At 39.0% G+C, this 18831-nt stretch overlaps 1 pseudogene; it reads right to left on the reverse strand.

The window, feature by feature from the left end:
• Positions 1-12182: 12182 nt before the first annotated feature.
• LOC100692383 (butyrophilin subfamily 3 member A2-like) lies at positions 12183-18498 on the reverse strand (annotated as a pseudogene).
• Positions 18499-18831: the final 333 nt, after the last annotated feature.

The raw sequence follows: 18831 nt of genomic DNA on the forward strand, positions 1-18831 counted from the left end.
GCTTGTCTCTCACTTTCAACCACTGACTCGTATCTGCCCGTCCAATCATCACGGACCCCGGATCTCTCCGTCTACACCAAACCATCCCTCTCTCTCACCGGACGATGCCCCCAAATGTTAAGGTTCAGATATTGAGAGAGGGAATCCAAAAATAACCACAGATCCGGTCCGGTGTGCAATTAGACGGCATTTTAATGAACACATGTGTGAGTTCAACAGCCCAATCAGTATTGAACTGTCTTACAAAGTCAAAACAACGACTTTATAAAGGTGAGGATTGTACCGCCCCCTCTTCCGTTGCTAGGCAGATTTTAATACAGCATACGTCAACTTAAAACCACAATAACTTTTAACATAGTTTAAAACAGAACATCATCTTCGCATCAAAGCCAGATGCTTCCTGTCTCCATCCTCGGACGCTCGCCTCCGCTGTCGCTTATCTCTGGGACATCTGGTGCACTTCCTGGACCAGACTAACATGTACGCCTCGACTTCGCAGCCATGAGCAAAACATACCTATATAGATGCGTATACAGATGTGTGTGTATGTGTCAGCTTCTGCTGCCCTTTGTTTCACCCTTCACTTCATCCGCTAAACCTCGTAACCTTTCCACTAGACACAAGGCCCGCACAACTGAAACTATGTGTGTGTATGTGTGTATGTCTGTGCGTGCACAGAGTTTGCATCTACTCTCTGAACCTTAGTTGACCTCAACTTAGCCAACCAGGCTAAGGCCATCCTGTGTGTAATGATCTTGACTTATATGTAAAATATATAAAACAACTGTTTCAATCTAACACAACTACTTAAGGCTTAATCAACACTTAATCAACGATAAATGCATAATAAACCACCCTGCTCTTAACTTGCACTCACTCTGCTTTCAGTTTCACTTCTGCAGAAGCATGCAACTTCAGACGTGTTTCCTGTCTCCTTTTACACAGAGTTACTCTACGTGGGGCCTTTTCTTTCACCATGCCGTCTGCATACAAACATTTAAGATTATAACTTCAAAAGCATTTCAGGTTATAGATTCAACTCAACAGTTTAAAGTGGTTCTTCTTGGACCTGTAATAAAGACTAATATAATACCAATATATTTGAACATCTGAATGCATCTGCATGCAACATCACTATTAATAATGAAATGGTAATGATGATTATAAAAATAGCAGCAAATAATAGCAGTAAAGCATTTCTCCTCCTGACACTCCCTCTCTTGTGGTGGCCCTCGAAGAGGGTCACCACACACTTATAACATTACTCTGACCCTCTCTAGAAATGCCAGCTCCCCCTAAGAACACTCCTGCTTAAGGTTAGTCCCTCTCTGGTGGAAATCTTCTCATGTAAAGGAAACAAAACACTTTCTCCCTACTACTGCTCTAACTTACTCTGTTCCTCAGTTGTTCTCTTTATTCAAACCTAATTCAACCTAATATTACTCAAAACATGAACCTAATTACGTATTTGGTTTTTCGACATTTATTTCTATATCTTATTCAACATCACTCATCATTTCTAAAACTCTGAAAGCACTGCTCTCACATCTCTGCATGTGCTTCCTGTTGCTCCTTATCTGAGCATCAACATCCTGTGCACAAAACTGTCGCTGCTGCAAGTGCCTCTCATCTAAAGTCACCTACCACAAGGAAATGTATCCAGAAAATCACTATAACTGCTTATTCTACTAAAGAATCAAAGAAAAACAACCACTTTAATCACTAAGTGTAAGCACATAATTAATTGCTCCTAGGTAAATTTCATCATAGCTAAAAGCTGAACTCTAACTGCATTTCAGAACCCACATTTCCCGTGTTATACCCTGTTCTTGGTATACCATTTTATTTCATGTTGCTGCTCTTAATGTAATGATACACTCTAATATACTTTATCAGACTTAACCAAAATATATAAACTTTCCCCTTTTGCTTCTGTTTTAAACAAAAACTTGGTCACTTCAACAAGCATTTGTTATTCTGTAACTGCATTTTATATAATAAGACTAATTTAGAGCTGCATGTGTTATCTCAATATTTTACATGTCACACAGTTTAGTTACAAGCCAACTCCTATTCAGTTCCTCTTGTCTGTCACTTGTTATTGGGCCAACTCAAATTCAGATAAAAGCTAAATGGATTTCAGGCCTTTGGCCTCAAATCAATACTGTCATGTGTGTTGATGAACTCCATATGTCTGTAAGCGTGCGCAGCCTTCAATGCTCTGTCATCTTGCACAATAAATTGCTCGGACCTCGCGCCGAACAAAGCTTCTGACCTTCAGTTATTGACTTGAGCAACATTTCTTTAATAAGCACAAAATGCAATGTGTATGAAATCATTCCTGTGTATGTAATCTTCAATGCTATTCATTCGGGTCAGTGACACTTTTAACATCCTCATAAAAAGCTCTCCTCTACCCTAGAAATAAATCTATTTACTATCTGTTTCTAAAGCCTACATTATAACAACTTATTCTAAAAGTCAAAAAGAAATCACACATCTTCTACTCGTAAATCTTCACTCATCTTCCCCATTATTATTATTCCCACAGTTTCCCTTTAAGTTTGGTGTACAACTTCTTATTAACACCAGCAATTTATCTTCTAAACCGAATTCAGTTCATTTTAATCCTTTCTTTAAAAATAACAATCTCTGCCACAGTTTTACCATATCTAAATTATCAAACAACCCCAATATTTATAAACTCATACTAAAACCCATTTCAAATTAAACAAATTAAATCTTAAACCCCTCTCTTTTTTGACACATCTCATGTGGCAAAAAACTCAAAATGCTTCACCCAAGCTTAACAAATTAAAAGGGAAAAAAGGTTAGTCATATCACTTCTCCAAACACATCCCGGACGAGCCCCCAAATGTTAAGGTTCAGATATTGAGAGAGGGAATCCAAAAATAACCACAGATCCGGTCCGGTGTGCAATTAGACGGCATTTTAATGAACACATGTGTGAGTTCAACAGCCCAATCAGTATTGAACTGTCTTACAAAGTCAAAACAACGACTTTATAGAGGTGAGGATTGTACCACCCCCTCTTCCGTTGCTAGGCAGATTTTAATACAGCATACGTCAACTTAAAACCACAATAACTTTTAACATAGTTTAAAACAGAACATCATCTTCGCATCAAAGCCAGATGCTTCCTGACTCCATCCTCGGACGCTCGCCTCCGCTGTCGCTTATCTCTGGGACATCTGGTGCACTTCCTGGACCAGACTAACATGTACGCCTCGACTTCGCAGCCATGAGCAAAACATACCTATATAGATGCGTATACAGATGTGTGTGTATGTGTCAGCTTCTGCTGCCCTTTGTTTCACCCTTCACTTCATCCGCTAAACCTCGTAACCTTTCCACTAGACACAAGGCCCGCACAACTGAAACTATGTGTGTGTATGTGTGTATGTCTGTGCGTGCACAGAGTTTGCATCTACTCTCTGAACCTTAGTTGACCTCAACTTAGCCAACCAGGCTAAGGCCATCCTGTGTGTAATGATCTTGACTTATATGTAAAATATATAAAACAACTGTTTCAATCTAACACAACTACTTAAGGCTTAATCAACACTTAATCAACGATAAATGCATAATAAACCACCCTGCTCTTAACTTGCACTCACTCTGCTTTCAGTTTCACTTCTGCAGAAGCATGCAACTTCAGACGTGTTTCCTGTCTCCTTTTACACAGAGTTACTCTACGTGGGGCCTTTTCTTTCACCATGCCGTCTGCATACAAACATTTAAGATTATAACTTCAAAAGCATTTCGGGTTATAGATTCAACTCAACAGTTTAAAGTGGTTCTTCTTGGACCTGTAATAAAGACTAATATAATACCAATATATTTGAACATCTGAATGCATCTGCATGCAACATCACTATTAATAATGAAATGGTAATGATGATTATAAAAATAGCAGCAAATAATAGCAGTAAAGCTTTTCTCCTCCTGACACCCCCCCCCCCCCCCCCCAGAAGCACCAATTCATCATCACAGACATGTTCTGCCCCATCTAAGTCAGTTTCAATCGCCTATATTAGCTGCATTTAATGGAAAAACAGGCTTATCCACCCAACCACCCCACTGCAAAGCAAATAACAAATACAGAGGGAGAAATGATTTGCCTTGACTTGATTCCCTACTCAGTAGTGGAAAATAAAGGTTTTCGCAAGCTTCTCAATGTGGTTGCACCTCAATACCAACTGCCATTTCGTTGGCATTTCTCTCGCACAATTATACCACAACCTTACCAAGATGTGAAAACAAAAGTAAAAGAAGCTTTCTCAAAATTGAAGGGAAATTTGTGCACTGCACGCCTGACATCTGGACGAGCCAATTTTCCACAACTTTTTCTCTCACTGGCCACTGGATAGAATGCAAACAGAGTCCACAGGGAATAGATTAACATAAACGTGTGACAGCACTTCTCAAGAGGGAGGTTTTTAATGAAGATCACACAGCAGCCAACATTCTACATCACCTCCAGGCCATTGTGAAACAATGGCAAGATGATGTTGGAGCGAAATTTTCTGTTGAGTATTTTGTCACAGATAATGCCACAAATATGGTTAAGGCAATGGCTGATGGTAACTATGTGCATCAGGTGTATGGCTCACAACTTACACCTACTGGTAACAGCTGCTCTAAAAGAAATACAGAACCAGGCAAGATCCCAGGTGCAGCCCTTGAGACAATCCAGTACATAACAGCAGGGTGCAAGATGCTAGCAGGCAGAGGATACATGGAATGTCATAACTATGGCATTCCACCACTCTTCACAGGATGCACAAAGAAGCTGTCCTACAGCTTCACAAGTGCATACTACACTCTGCACTGGTCACTCCATTTTTATTAGTATTTAAGTAAAAATAAAAACCCTTACTCCGTGCAATTCTGTACTAACTGCCACTCTAACATCTTGTACTGCTCAGCTTGTACTGCTGTTCACTCTTGCCACTTTATCCCATGTGCAATATCCCGTTTGCCTCCTCTCCCACCCCCCCCCAAAAAACAAAACAAAAAACATGTCAACTGTCACATTTCTATCTAGGATTTCATAAGATTTCTTTATTTATTTATACATGTGTGTATATATCTTTATATATATTTATTTAGTCTGTTAATATTTGTAATATTTTTTACCGTACCATACTGCTGAGTGACTGTCTTCTGCTCATCAAACACATTTCATTGCAATGTTGACCCTGTGCTAACTTGCATATGACAAATATAAACTGAAACTGAAACAAACCTCAATTCAGCAGTTCACCTTAAACTCAATTAACATCCTCAGAGAGAGTTCCACCCCAGCTTGTGTCATCATTTTGATTGATGACCCCAGCCTTGACCTTTTGACCTTACCGGAAGTACTCCGGAAGTGTCTAATCGATTCCATATGTGTGACTAATCGCATCCGGTGGGAAAAAAGGAGAGGTGGTTCCTGGGGGGGAGGAAAATTTCAGGGGGGTGACGCAGCAGATTTCTGATGAGTCGGCGGAGATTGGAGCGCCTGCTGTATAGAGAGACAGAATGATCGCAGCAGTTAGTTTTTCACAGACAAACTCGTAGTTTGAATGTTTCAGTATTATGACAATGATCCATTTTTGAACCATTTTTTCTCAGTAAAGAGCCATTTCTTTTTTCAATAGCGGCTTTATTTTGCTTTCTTATATTAACCTTATTACAGAGGCAATAAAATAAAAACCCTTTAAGATTATCTGGCTAGTAACGGATATATATATAAATATATATATAGTGCCGGGTGGAGGCAAGCTACATCCTTGTATGTGTTAAAAAAATAATATCCCTTAGTGAAAAGAGCGCCGCGCCCATATTCAAAACTCAGTCCTATTTAGAAATCGGCCCCAAACAATTCTATTAAAACACCCTCGCATGAGGTATTGTGCGGGAAAGACTTTTCTTTTTTTAGAGTCACTTTTCCAACAGGTTATCTCGTTAGCCGAAAACTCGACAGACAGAAACCCTCTAATCAATATTAGTATTTCTTAATGCTTGTAACCTAGCAAATAATTTCATACAGGTCTCAACTCCTTGTACGTGTAAAGTAACCCTTAGCAAAAAAAAAAAAAGCGCATATTCAGAAGTCGGTCCTATTTAGTGTTCCAAATAATTTTATTAAAGCAATTTCACCCCCCTGTGGGAAAGAGTTTTCTTTTTTTTAGATTCACTTTTACAACAGGTTTTCTCATTAGCAGAAAACTCCGGATAGACAGAAAAACAGAAACCCTAAAAGAAAACGGCCTTGTTTTACGCACATCAAGAAGGAGTCAGATGACTGTCGGTTTATCCGGGTCAATTACCTCCGAGAGTTCGGGATGCTTCCTCCGTCTGAGCATATGAGAAAAACCCCCAGAGAAAATTATTATTTTTTAAGAGAGAGAGAGCGAATCGATCAAACTTTTCTACAACACGTTATACCACTCCAGGTCAGGAGGGGCGATATAGCATGGATCGGTCAGATGACTACGCAGGATGGAAGCATAACCGGAAGCGTGGCAGGTACTTTCCCTTTGACCTTCATCCTGCTCCATGATCAGCCGTTAAATGTTTCCTCAATATTGCTGTAATGTAACAACAAAGTTAGTTTTTTTTTAAGATCAGACAGGGTTACAGTCCCAAAACATTCCTTACACATCCCCGCAGTCACTGAATTATCATGTGTGGCACAAATAAGCTTCAGGGACTGACTTGCTTTTTAGAACCGACCTTTGACACTTGAATGTTGGCTTAATTTTTACCCAAAGAGAAATTTTACCCTAATAAAAAAACACGATACTGTGGTGAACACTAACCTCAACTTTGATGTTTTTTTTCTTAGCCATTCATTCTGAAAAGAAGTAAACATGTTACAAGTACAGTTTTGACACAATGCACATTGCAGAGTACATGACTGGGAAGTAGGAATTCCTCATCTCTATGCTTACATTCCTCCCTAACAAATGCCAAGTCATCATTTGCATATTGTGTGTCCCACTTTCCAAGTTTCATTGGAGTGTACTCAAGTGCACAAGATGTAAAAGCAATGTATTAGTTTTTTTAAGCCATTCACAGAGTCCCTGTCAAGATGCCATTCATTTAAGAGACTAATAATTTTTTGAATTTAAATTATGCTAACTTCAACGCAGTAACATTAAAAATAAAACATATCAGAACTCATTTTTGTTGGACGCAAGAACAACTCAAGCATATTTTTCGGGAGCTGAACTAGGGCTTACAAGTTTGCCGTGCCCCTGGGGACCAGTGTCTGTTGTAGCCTGCCCTTTATAAATATCTCGTTGATTATTCAAACAGTGTTTAAAATGTGACTCATTTTATCTATGTTACTGATTTAAAATATACATATATATATATTTCAAGTTTTTAGCTCAAACAGACTCTTGAGCATATTCATAGAGCAAATCCATGTACATCTTTTAAGTGTATGTTAATCAGTACATGAAGCGTACCCCTGAAAACAGTCCTTCATTTGTGAATTTACTGATTTGTTTTTTAACTGCAGTTTTCACAAACTGCGGATGATGAAATCCTCTTTATTTTTAGAAAATGTCTTTAAAGCTTGCACGGAGGCCTTTCAATAAATATAAGAAGATGGTTAAGGCGAGAGATTACTATTCTGTCTTTTACATCAGTACAAAGGGAGGACTAAATGCCAAAAAAGAGAGAAGTTTTTTTTTAAAAATGACGCTTTAAAACAGTTCAAGTATCTTTGTGTTTACAGGGAGAAGGGAATAACTGCGGCTGAGGCTCTGAAAAGAGACGGTCGCTTCACCGATGACCTGGGCTACTTTGAGCTGGTTAACATCAACGACGAACGTAAGACTGAGTGCACAGACATAATTGATCGTCTGGACAATAAGAAATTCCAGATATGTTTTTCACAGGGAGCAGATACGGAAATAAAAGATGTAGCCATCCCAGGGCAGCAAAAACCTTCACACACATTAAATAATGCAAAGCGCAGCGGTGGAATAACATCAGTCTTAGATGTAGCACGACAGAACGGATTCAGTCTAAAAACGGCAATCAAAGAAACGGGCAGCAGCATTGACCGTAAGGTTTACGATCTACTTTGTCAGCAGTATCCGTGTCTGAAACGATGGATGGAGAGTAGATTCCCTAAAAATTCTTTTCAGGAAACACTGAAATACAGGAAGGAGACCTTTGGAAAGAGCCGACAGCCTTTTACTGAAATTCGCAGTGTTATGTTGCTGCTCGAACTGAGCGAGTCAGTTTGTCTCATAACTGGTTCCCTCATAAAGCAAGGCACAGGCTTTGTGCTATTTGACAACTTTGTCTTGACTACCGCCCACTTATTCGACTACTGGGTTAAATCAAACACACCTAACTGGCGTGAATTTGTAAACGTTACCGTGGTCTTTAACTTTGAAGACCAAGAATCAGACAGGAACAACCTCAGCGCTAAGGTGTTAATCGGCAACGATAAGTTAGATTATGTCATACTTAAGCTGGAAACAGAGAAAGTACCGCCAGGGCTCCATAAGAGATTTGGACCTGTGCCTTCAGACGGCGAGGCCTGTGTCGTCGGACACCTGGGAGGAGGAGTGAAAAAAATGAGTCCTACATGTGTCATCGAGAAAGAGAGGCGAGAGAATAATGAAAATTTAGAAGACTGCGAGGAATTTTGCAGTCTTTGTGAAATCAATCAGCAGATCAAAAACGACCCGTATAAAAATATCTACGTCACCTACAACACTCTCATGTACCACAGGTCTTCCGGCTCCCCGGTTTTCGATGCCGACGGACGAGTGTTTGCTTTGCACAGTGGCGGGTTTTTCTACGGGTTTCCGAATCTTAGCGAGAATGTGATTGCGTACGCCTTTCCTCTGCTCACTATATTTGAAAACTTTGTGGATAATCTGAAGAAAGATGATTATGGGGAGGTGTTGGAAAGATTTGAGGAGGAGGCAAAGGGAAATCCTCACCTAGAAAACATTATAGCCTCTGTTGTGGGGTCAAACCAAGGCGTACCTGACGCGTTGTTGCAGGAAGTTGAGAGTGAAACAGATTCTGAGGAGATCGGTGATGGCTGTGTAGAGACAGAATGATCGCAGTAGTTTGTTTGCCTGTTTTGTACATACAAGTGTTGAACTCTTATTTTACAAATTCGTAGTTTTCACTCATTATCGTTATTATTAAGTCAAAGGCGGTGAGTATGGGGCTCTTGACAACCATTTTCACTGTCGGTCGATAAATGTAACAATTTTTGGAAAAAACGAGAACAATTTGTGTTTCCTTTTTTATTTTGGTTTTAGTTTTGTTTTTAGTTTTGACAGACTCAATACATTTAACTTTGTCATAAGCTTGTTTCTTTCATGAGCCTTTAAGATTAGTTGAGTGACCGCATGATTTTACATTGCTCAACTAGTGTAATGAAATCAGTTTTTCTACTTTTTTTGGGGGGGGGTGTGGCCTCACTGTAGATGCTGAAGACGTTATAATTCTTAACACTTGTTACGTATGTATTCAAGTAAAGTTTGGGATTTATTAAAGGCTGTTTGGATACAGCTTCTGTTTTGAGGCTGCGAGCTTTTTATTTATTTCACATCCCCAAAACACAATTTTTAAAGATATGTTCTTGCGTTGTATTTTTATTTTTCTGAACTAATATATCAAGTCTCATTTCTTCAAGCCACGCCCTCTAATACTCATGTTGTCTCTGCATATCTACCTCTTCACTGAGATCACAACTTTGGCCCCTGTCAGTTTTGGCCGGCGGTCATAGGTTCCTTCCAATAGTATGACGCGAGACTGGCATAAAATAAATCCATGGACTGGCACTTTAGTAAAGAAGGCACATGTTAACAGCACAAACAACAACCCACTAAAAGCAAAAATGGCTTTCTTTTATACTCTACCTATTCAGGTGAGCATCCGGACTAGCCCGACTATGGGTGTTAACTAATCAAAATGAAAACACAACCCAACAAACATTAGAGCAGATAACAAACATATACATATTTCCAAAACGTACTGTAAACAAATCAATAACATACGCTTCAACCATTACTATCTAACCATACTCCCCTAACCCGGCACACTGGTCTGCTCCAGGAGCTCTTAAGCAGGTGATTAATCTGCTTCCACTCTTTTGCTCCACATCCTGCAGGAAGCAACCAGGACAGGTGAGTACTTTTACAAATTCTCTTTTCCCATATGTTTAGGTTACCGACAAATGATTAAATGTAAGCAGCTCTAACTTTGGCTCTTTTCTGACACAGGTAGGATGGACCTTGTTGCTTCACCTTTACAAGCTGTCAATTTAATCCTATATCAAAAAAACCTAATAAAGAATTCATAAGAACTAGTGCATTGTCTTTATTATATTATTTTTAATTCCCAGAAGAGTGGCAAGAAGAAAGCCATTGTTAACAGAAAACCATAAGAAGTCCCGTTTGCAGTTTGCCACAAGCCATGTGGGGGACACAGCAAACATGTGGAAGAAGGTGCTCTGGTCAGATGAGACCAAAATGGAACTTTTTGGCCAAAATGCAAAATGCTATGTGTGGCAGAAACCTAACACTGCACATCACTCTGAACACACCATCCCCACTGTCAAATATGGTGGTGGCAGCATCATGCTCTGGGGGTGCTTCTCTTCAGCAGGGACAGGGAAGCTGGTCAGAGTTGATGGGAAGATGGATGGAGCCAAATACAGGGCAATCTTGGAAGACAACCTCTTGGAGTCTGCAAAAGACTTGAGACTGGAGCGGAGGTTCACCTTCCAGCAGGACAACAACCCTAAACATAAAGCCAGGGCCACAATGGAATGGTTTAAAACAAAACATATCCATGTGTTAGAATGGCCCAGTCAAAGTCCAGATCTAAATCCAATCGAGAATCTGTGGCAAGATCTGAAAACTGCTGTTTACAAACGCTGTCCATCTAATCTGACTGTGCTGGAGCTGTTTTGCAAAGAAGAATGGGCAAGAATTTCAGTCTGTAGATGTGCAAAGCTGGTAGAGACATACCCTAAAAGACTAGCAGCTGTAATTGCAGCAAAAGGTGGTTCTACAAAGTATTGACTCAGGGGGCTGAATAATTACGCACACCCCACTTTTCAGTTATTTATTTGTAAAAAATGTTTGGAATCATGTATGATTTTCGTTCCACTTCTCACATGTACACCACTTTGTATTGGTCTTTCACGTGGAATTCCAATAAAATTGATTTATGTTTGTGGCTGTAATGTGACAAAATGTGGAAAAGTTCAAGGGGGCCGAATACTTTTGCAAGCTACTGTAATTGGCCATTTTTAATTACTTTTGATTTTATCTCTACATTTCACCTTTAAAAGCTATTTACATTGCCGTGTTTGGTATCATCCTTTTCAGCACTACCTCACATGTCTGAATTTATATTTATGTCACTCCTAAAATTTCCAACCTCTACCTAAACAACCAAATGTTATGTTGCCATATCATTTTTTGATTGGTCGACATGGTACATTTTTCCATCAACACAAAAGGGGAGTTTTTTTGGTTTTTTAAATTTTTTTGCTCATAAGCAGAGAGTGCATGCTAGCGCTGTCCTTAGACAGTAAACGTGACGAAACTAATGAGGGGAAAACACGCGTATATATTGTTTATCATGACTCTGGTTTTATGTGGCCTATCAACACAAGTTAAAAACTGGTATATATCACCTTGTTGTTTTGTCATCTTGAAGTGGTCATGTGATTGGCTTACCACGACTACTTTATTCTTCCTCAGCCAAACAGCAGCACTCATGCAGATTGTTTTGCCTGCTTAGCTCCAGGTGTTGTGCCAAAAAGTGATCGTGTGCCAGAAAGTGATTGCCGTCCGAGGGAGCGCCCCTAGCTGCTTAAAGCTGTAGTGCCCAGACTACTAGACAGCTACTTCTGTGCAACTAATATAAGATGTGGTGAGCTGAACACAGCTTCAATCGTTTGTTTGTTGAAAAATAGTAATGCAACCGCTCCGCATTTTCCTGTTAGTAACAGCGTTGTAACGATAGGAATAGTAATTTGTTAGATTACTCGTTACTGAAAAAAGTAAAGCCGTTACTTGTAACGCCGCTATTTCCATCACTGCTGAATTCTGCTACATTCTCTGTATGGAATGAATTCCTTCTTGTAAGAATAAAACTCTCGAAAGACAACTCCAGCAGTTGACTTCTTTTATTTAATGCACTAAATTTCCAACACATTACGCTGAACTGAAATAATTAATCATTGATTAAAATGTATGTTGACATAAGTTCAATTGTATCACTTTGCACTACTTCACCAAAAAAAAAATCATAATAACAGTATTTATTGACTGTTAAGGATAGACATTTGCTTTAATCAAAAGCAAATTTAGGACCAACTTACTAGTGCACTATGTGAATTTCTTAATTCCTGCAAAAAAATGATCACACTATTAATGTGATCGCTTTACTTTTGTTTTTCTTCCTCTGAGATCAGTGTACTATCTTCAGTTTGATCAGATTCTATACTCTGATCAGGGCTGGCCACAGTTTTTATATATTGTAGCAGTTTCTCTATGCTTAGTACCAGTTTCTCAGATGCTGTCACTGTGTCATTCACGCTCCATTTGCATTCCAAGACTTTTTTTTTTAGATTTAAAGATGGTGCACTGGAGGAACCTTTATCTTGCTCCATTGAGTGGAGCTCCATTTCACTGACCTCCACCACTTCCTCCATTTTCATTAATTGCAGTTTAAATTTATCTTCCTCTTCTTTCAAATCTTTCTTGTGACCCATCAATGTCTCCACTATTTTTTTTTGCTCTTCCTCCTTCTTCTGTAATTCTTCACTAAGTTTGGTCATGTCATCCTTCATTTTTTGATTCATGGTGTGATACAAGTTCTCTTGTTGTCGGATCATAGTGGTTTCTGTTATCAAACAGACAAAAAGGAAGTTACACAGCTAATGTGTTTTATGCATTGATGCTTGATAGTGTTACAGGCCAGACAAGAATAAGTTAAATGTGACTTAATATTAAAATCTCAGTAGGGCATTAAAGTAATACATTTTAATCCAAATGTGTTTCAATAAGAAAATATTTTCAAAAAAACGGGTAGAAACCCATCTGTATTTTTATTGCTACTTTAACAAAACCTACCTACGAAGAGTTATGCTGTCAGTTTCACAAATCCAAGAAGGTTAGAACTAATATATTGATGACTTACTGTGTTTGTTTTTCCACACAGCAAAGATGAGTACAAGGACACTCATGACACAAGCAGTCAAGCTGATGGCAATGCAAGAGCCAGAGCTACACGGGGTCCCAAAAAAATCAACTGAAATATGACAAAACGTTAGACTTATGAATATATACAAATATAAAAGTATACCCAAATCAAATGTTTGTTTGTTTGTTTGTTTTTTTACCTGGAACATGTATGTGTGTCTCTCTGCTCTGGTTGGTGTTCCTCTGTTGGACTCTGCAGGTGATGTTGTTGCTGTGTCTCTTCTCCACAGTCACTCTGCTGCTGACAGTATAGAGGTCATCAGGACCTCTGAGGGTCTCTGTAGGTCCAGCAGAGAGGAGGTTTCCCTCACCGTCCAACCACAGCAGCTCAGGCTCTGGATACCAGCCTGCAGACTCACACTGTAACACCACTCCACTTATGGATTGGTCAATCCCTACTAACTTGACAACTGCCTGGGAAATACTCCCTGATGAGCAAAATAAGAATCAATTAAAGGACAGAGTAATAATTATCACATCAAACATACTAAGTACTAATGGCTGGTAAAACACCTCTGTGTACACAGATAAAAATAGCACAAAAATAACTTGTGCTTACCAACAACAAGCTGGACAGTAGTCTCTTTATCCAAATCTGGAAAGTAACATCTGTATATTCCTCTGTCTGAGTGTTTTACTTTGGAGAGTTTCAGTGAAATATCTCCATGCTTCAGTTTAGTGATGTCCACCGATGTCCGTCCTTTGAAAGATGAATGCTGATTAACATGAAGGTCTTGACCTTCATGCCACACATGGATCTGGGTTTAAGGTCAGGTCTTGCCCATTCAAAGGTCATAGCAGAAGCATCTGAAGCCGGTTTCAGATGGCATGGCAAAATAATGTCATCACCCACCATCACAGTTACTGCCTGCGATGGACCAATGACTTGAATTTGACCTGCAAAGATGATTCCTGGAATGAGACCCTTACTTATCCAAACTTATTTTATAAAATCTTTATTTATATGTAACAGCTGAACACAACAATTGCGTGTTTTTTTAAAAATTCCGTGTAAATGTACCGTCACCTAGATACCAATCAGCATAACATGTTAACAGGTTTTAACGTAAAAATGATACTGAATAGTGATGGGATTTCCGGCTCTTTTTAGAGAACCGGCTCTTTCGGCTCGGCTCACTAAAAAGAGCCGGCTCTTTCGGCTCCGAACCGGCTCTTCAGGTTGTTTTGTTGCTTTAATTAATTTATTATTACAATAATATAAAATTATGCACAAAAGGAATTACTAATGTAAAAGAAGTGGTTTTATTTATATATGTTTATATATATAAATATATACAGTGGCCCCTTGAGACACGTACAAACTCCAAAAAGCACGTACAAACTCTAAAACACATTTCTAGCGTTAACTGAACTTCCAAAACAGAGCTACCTAGATCACTTAAATTACACAATTGAAAGCATATGTGTATTGTTTGTGTATTTATACACAAGCACTCATATATATTCAAATAATTAAAAAAAAAAGTTCATTTACCTCTTACTACCACACACCGGTCGTTGGTACTTGCTGGCTTGTGTAGCCTCTAGGTAACAAAAGCTCAACACTGCGCCTAGCATTCTGGAGCACTTCTGTTGTCTTTTGTACATGTTTTGGAATTTTTATGTGCTTCTGAGGCTACGTCCACACGTACATGGATATTTTTGAAAACAGAGATTTTCCGTTTTCGTTTTAAAAAATAATCCCCTCCACATGTAAACGCAGAAATGAAGGAAAACGCTGCTAGGAGCATGCCAAAGCAACAGGTGCCGATTGTTAGAGTGAATTGTTAAATGTTTGTCATTTTTATTCTTACCATTTGTACTTTAACTGTGTGTTGAAAGGAATTCTTTTGTTCTCCCCTCCCCAGATTCTCGAGGTTCTGGGTGAGGGGCTATAGCGTTTTATTGCAGATACATCCTATCTGGAAGATCTGCTTCTTTTGATGTGGTAAAACTTCCTGCCCTTTGTATGGCTTCACTGTGTTATCTAGGGTGAACCATAGATTGGGTGTGGGGAGGTTACCCTCTTTATGACCTAGGATGTTGTTCCTGCTTTATGACCCTTTTGGTCAGCAGCTTACACACACACACACACACACACACACGCACTTACAAAACCACAGGCAAGGTAGTCTTTGTGTGTATGTATACATCATATGTTAATGACCCTATGCATATTCAAGTAACTTCAATAAAAGGAGTGCTATGGGGAACCTGGCTGAGAGTCTGATGGCGGTCAAGTAGGTGGAACGACACTTGGCTCCAGGCAGGCCTCCCTCATGCATGAGTAACACAAAGAACGTTGCCTACTTGTGTCTTGTTCTTGCTGTGTAGCAAATTGTCCTGAACGTTCCAGCGAATAGGTTTACGCTACAAACCTATCACCGATATATTCCTAAACGTGTAGAAATGTTGGCCAATCAGAAGTCTAGAAGCCTCGGTGGGAAATAGTAAACAAAGATGGAGCGTAGAAGCAGAACCGAGTCGTATGTGTGGAGGGACAGTAACTGTGTGTGTATATGTAAGCATTTAAACACTGCAGAGAGTACAATTAACAGTAACAGTATTGTAGAAATTCATTTCACCGAAACAAAACAGTGTGACGTCAAAAAAGGCGCACATCTTTGACGCTGCGTTTTCTCCGTTTTCCTCATCCACGCGTAAATGCAAAAACAGAGTTTTCAAAAATATCCACCCTGACAGGCATTTTTAGAAATCTCCGTTTTCAGTGACCGAAAACGCCGTTTATGTGTTGACGAAAGGTGCAAACGCATAGAAAAATCTCCTTTTTTCAAAAATACCCGGGTACGTGTGGATGTAGCCTGAGTTTTTATGTGTTTTGGAGTTTTTACGTGCTTCTGAGTTTTTACATGTTTTGGAGTATGTATGTGCTTCAGGGTTTGTACGTGTTTTGAAGTTTGTACGTGCTGCTTTGTCTGTAGGGGCCACCGTAAATATACTTTTATTTAGTCACTCCACATAAAATGTAATAAATAAATTATATAATACAAAAACCAACTAGTCACTGTTCAACTTTTAACTATTTAAATTTTCAGCTTTTCCTTTTAAACAAATTTAAAATGAAACAACACAAAACACTGCAAACCACAGCACAATTAAATATAAATTAAAATATGAAAACAAAAAGAAGATGCACATTCTCTGTCATATGGGCCTGCATGAATAAACTTTCTGAATCCTTTATCATCTGCAACTGAAAATAGTTGTGGATGATTACTATACCTTTTTAATGTGATGTTGTTGTCCCTGGCTCTCTTTCTCTGTCTCTCCCTCCCGCTCTGATCCTGTGCTACTGCGACTGTAACTACCGCCCCTCCCCCCTCTGCCTAGCGCAAAGCACAAGGCTCGCGTGTGGAGTGAAGCGGAAAAAAAAGTGCGAGAGAGAGAGAGAGAAAGAAGAAGAAAAAAAAACCCACGGCTCGCGATAAGGAGCCGGCTCACGTCGTTCACTTCAAAGATCTGGCTCTAAGAGCCATTTCGTTCGCGAACGACCCATCACTAATACTGAACTCTCAGTGACAGTTAAAGTCACCCATTACTCTGAAAATACGAATCTACCACACTCTAATAAAGAGTCTTTAGTCAAGTCTTTTTATTTTGTTTTGTTTTCCCAAAGTTACCTTCACAGCAGCATGTTAGGAGAAGCAGAACAAGAGCCTGATGAAAAATGAAACATGTGAGACCTGATGTAGGCTGCCTCTTACTTCGCTTTAGCAGCATGATGTTCTGTGAAAGAATGAAGTAATAATAAATAAAATTTAAAAAATAAACTATGCTCAGACTGTGTTGTCTTGTAAATATGTAAAAACTACTGCTAGATCGATTAATTTACTGTGATCCAATTTTTAACCTCTTTAATGCATGAAAGATAAAACAGATACGTACTACTGCATGCATGTGAAAAATAATACTGTAACATTCTCAAGAACCAGACGTTTTGATCTCAGTTTGTCCGTTTATTCCGTAACACAGGCAAGCGGGCCGTTAACTCCGGGGAGAGTGCTCTCGTACAGCACCTCACTTCAGCCCCGTACAATCACACAACAACAAGGACCCCCTTCCCCTTCCCCTTCCTGCACACATTAACTCCCTTTTTCCTGCAGCACAACCAAACATGTATCTTCAAGAAATAACAACAGTGTGCACATATAGCCAACCTGTCACTGTAAGATAACATTTAACCATTGTTACAATACAATAAATCTAGGATTCAGGTGAAGAGGAGAGCGAAACAACCTGCCAGGGCTGCTTTATAGTCTGAGCAAAACTCTTTCAAGTGTGCTGCATCAGATTAGTGCCAGAGGTTACAGGCTGTCCTCTTGCTGTAATAATATCAGGCACATTTTTTAAATCTGTTTGGGCTGCAGCTGTTTGATTCATCTCTTTCTGCCATTGCTTACGACATTGAATTTTAGATCAGCAGATTGCAAGTTGGAGGTCAGTTGCACATACAGAGTACATTCTGAAACTAAATGTTATGGGCACAAATATTTTGAGAGATGATATTTCCCACAGGTGGTCAACAGTGGAAATTACATCTATAAACATCTCTGTCACTGAAATCATTGTAATATATATTCAGCAGCATGAAAATTCACATGGTTTATGCATTTATGCATACACTGGTATCGGATAGTGGTACAGAACCAAACACAAGCTGACAATTTGTATTTCCAGCCAAATGTTTTAACACACCCATTCATCTTAAAAATCAGGACCTAGGACTTATTAAAGTCATGAACTGACCTTGTCAAAACAAAACCAGCTTAAGTTAAAGATGAAGAACTTACATACAAATTAACAGCTAAATTCTAGCCACACAACCTATCATGTAACTACCATTACTAGTTTGTTTAAATACGGTGGAACCTGGTAATGACAGTTTTTATTAAGGTTGTTTATAGTACCCGGAATACAAATGTATGACTTCTGTTACAATAACTCTCAAACTCAACCTCAAAATTAATTAACCACTGTCTTTTGCAGAAAAATTAATATTAACATTCCAATTTCCTAAAAAAAAACGGTTAGCTTGAGTAACTCAATCATAAAATCCTGAATATCAAGCTGTCGATTTTTAAAATCACTATTTAAACACAAAGGCAGCATGCCCCCAACCTCCCACCCCCCACCTATCTACATGAAAACTAATCATCACCAAGTAATGTCGAAACAAGAGTTCATACCTGTTGTTGCTCTCAACATTTACTTCAGTGCAGTCAGTAAGTCAAAGTACTAAAATAATGTACCTTGATCTAGGATTTTTGTAGATCAAGGTACACTCTGCTTATCTCTGTCTCTAGTAATTATTGACTTGCAATACTTTGCTAGCTGAAGATAATTAAAGACAAAGTAATAGAAGTGTTTAAAATGTGAGTTTGAGTAGTTCAGAACCAATAATACATTGCTGTAGTAACTTTTCAGTATGGAGCATAAATTTTTCATATAAAATTATGCATCAGCCCTCCAATACTTTCACCTAAAGTGTTCCTCCTGATCACCATGTACAGTAGCACCTACTACTGTCATAGTAAAA

The sequence above is a fragment of the Oreochromis niloticus genome, linkage group LG3 (genome assembly GCF_001858045.2).
Source record: "Oreochromis niloticus isolate F11D_XX linkage group LG3, O_niloticus_UMD_NMBU, whole genome shotgun sequence".
Lineage (NCBI taxonomy): Eukaryota > Metazoa > Chordata > Actinopteri > Cichliformes > Cichlidae > Oreochromis > Oreochromis niloticus.